Below are 2,500 nucleotides of genomic sequence, written 5' to 3'. Positions count from 1 at the left end.
GACTAAAATTATTTATCACTGATATCTTTGTATTATTGTATCAATAACCAACATTCGATGAAAATTTATGTTGTTGTGATGTATATTACGACGATGTCTATGTAATCCTAAAATATCACTACTTTTCCTAGCTTAACCTGTCAGACTAAGTCTTGTACACAATGGTAGCAAACGCAGAAAGCTTCAAAATGCTGTTTGATATATTTCACATAAAAACACAGGATATTCGATGTTATATTGAATTCGTATTTTAAACTGATCTTTGATAAAGTAGAAATCAAGAGTCTTTTGATGGAATTTTATTGATTTGACCTGAAATGACCTAGTGCGAGAGAAACCAGTTCACGTCTTGTCGTGAACTAGTTTGTAATCATCAGCTTTTGTTTATCATTAGGTCAAGCACGTTTGTCTTATGCTTGACCTAGTTTTAGGTGATGTTCCAAATCAGAAAACCATACCATAGTTGGTAAAGGAAGCTGTATATGTAAACTCTAAAACGGAAATTAAAACCACTGTTTAAATTCACATATCACAGGCTGTTGCGCTAATTGTGCCAAGAAACAATGCCGTCTGAAACGCTACCATAAAGTCAACGAAAGTTCCCTAACTCATTTATAACTTATTCTCAACATCATGGTATCGTGTTTGTATGTTGGTCAAATTACATATTGGACTCTTTAAGGCATTGAAAAGACAAGTTTGTATGTTAGTCAAATTGCATATTATACTCTTAAGGCATTGAAAAGACAAAGCTAAGGTGTTGAACAAACACTTACAATGATGACATTTTTTCCATAACAAAGGCCCAAATTAGTAAATATATGCTTTGAACGTTGTAATTACAACTGTCTGTTATAAGATCCCCAATTGTGATCAACAACAAAAAAGAATACGAGGGTTCCTTACAAGATTATTAGAAGTGGCCTACTGTAACAAGTTCGCGACAAGGTGTGAATTGAATGTTGTAACCCTCAGGTCATATCAGGTCACAATCACTTAAGATGGACGACGACAAACAAGTTACTTATCAATCTAAATACAACACATATCTAGTCACAGGTAATTCCTATTGCTAATAGTAAGAGAAGAGATGATACACAAATGTACTACTTAATTGAAATGTTGCTCTTGAATCGTGATTAACATTTATATGAAATGATCTTTGATTATTCTCGGAGTCCATTTTCAGGATTAAGGTCAAAGTGGGCGATGGGGCACGACCGATTTAAAGTTGAGTAATACAAATTCATAAATCTATGTAAAGAAAAATGTGTGTCTATTCAATGAAGAGCTGTGACATCTGTTTACCTGAAAATTAGTATCGAATGAAATTTGAATAAACAAAATCCAACATCTGGTTCTTGTGGCATTGCTCGATGTCTGACCTGAAGTAACTTCGGGTGAGTCACCGATTCGCACCTTGTCGCGAACTCATTAACGTCGGTCACATGAGTGTCATTATTTGAACGTAATCTTCCTTCATAATTGCAGGTTTGTTTTACCTGTCATAGCTTTGACATCATCCTGTCAGATGACATCACTATTCTGAAAGATAAAATAGCATTTACCGAAGCGACCTGTAATAGCACAGTCTATTTCAAACTTGCGTGTGGTAATCAAAATAAAAATAATGGATGGTGAGCGATTATGATTCTTATGCAGGTGGCAATACCATACATATTATAGATATATATTTTCTAATCCATCTCATTTCAACAGGAGGCTTGTCAAATGCACTTCATGACTACTCGTGACTACACGGATCTCAATTCTGAAGAAAAAAAATATTCAAAAATATTGTCTTTCCTCCCGCTCTGAGGATCTTTATTTTGTGTTTCTCTCTTTAAGTAAACTTGTTATTGAACAGATATACAGAAGGTGGAGTAGAGAGCAGTGATGTTGCACTTAAGTGATGATTTCAATGTTGACCTTCATCCGTAATTGTGGTTAATGTTTGTTTTTAGCTTCTTTATTATTTTTCTATTTCCAATATCATTTAACAAAGTCTGATGTAACTCTCAATTCATTCAGATTATACAACATCATAAGTGACTTACGATAACAAGTTCGCGACAAGGTGTGAATTGGTCGCCATAATTATCAGGTCAGCTCAGGTCAAGATCCATCACCATTTGTCAAGATGTGCGGTCAATCAGTCATAAGAAAAATACTACTATCGATTATAAAGAATTTAAGTTTTAACTCTTGAATCTTGCAAGATTACCCTCCTTGGTAATCTTGTTGCAACCAAGATTTACATTGTTCGAGTTTTGATGGACCAATCCTTTTTTTTTTTTTTTTTTTTTTTTTTTTTTTTTGCTGCAAAGGCAGAGTCGGTCATAGACGCGGATGGCACCGTGCCAGACAATGTAAACCAGCCATCCTACTGCACATATATCTATTTAAAACCGTGACCAATGGGTTAATGTCAGGTTGACGAGTTGATGGTTGTGATTGAATGATAATTGACTGGTTAGTGATGATATTTATATGATAATTG

The 2,500-nt window shown here is 34.5% G+C and overlaps 1 pseudogene; it reads left to right on the top strand.

Annotated features, from left to right (window-relative positions):
* The first annotated feature begins 161 nt into the window (after positions 1–161).
* The window catches only part of LOC122259650 (uncharacterized), an 8,898-nt pseudogene continuing 6,559 nt past the window's right edge, over positions 162–2,500 (top strand).

Source organism: Penaeus japonicus, unplaced genomic scaffold, assembly GCF_977035675.1.
Source record: "Penaeus japonicus unplaced genomic scaffold, GWHDUDI00000001_assembly GWHDUDI00000024, whole genome shotgun sequence".
Lineage (NCBI taxonomy): Eukaryota > Metazoa > Arthropoda > Malacostraca > Decapoda > Penaeidae > Penaeus > Penaeus japonicus.
The sequence above is the reverse complement of the archived record's forward strand: the minus strand, read 5'-3'. Positions and strand labels throughout refer to the sequence as shown.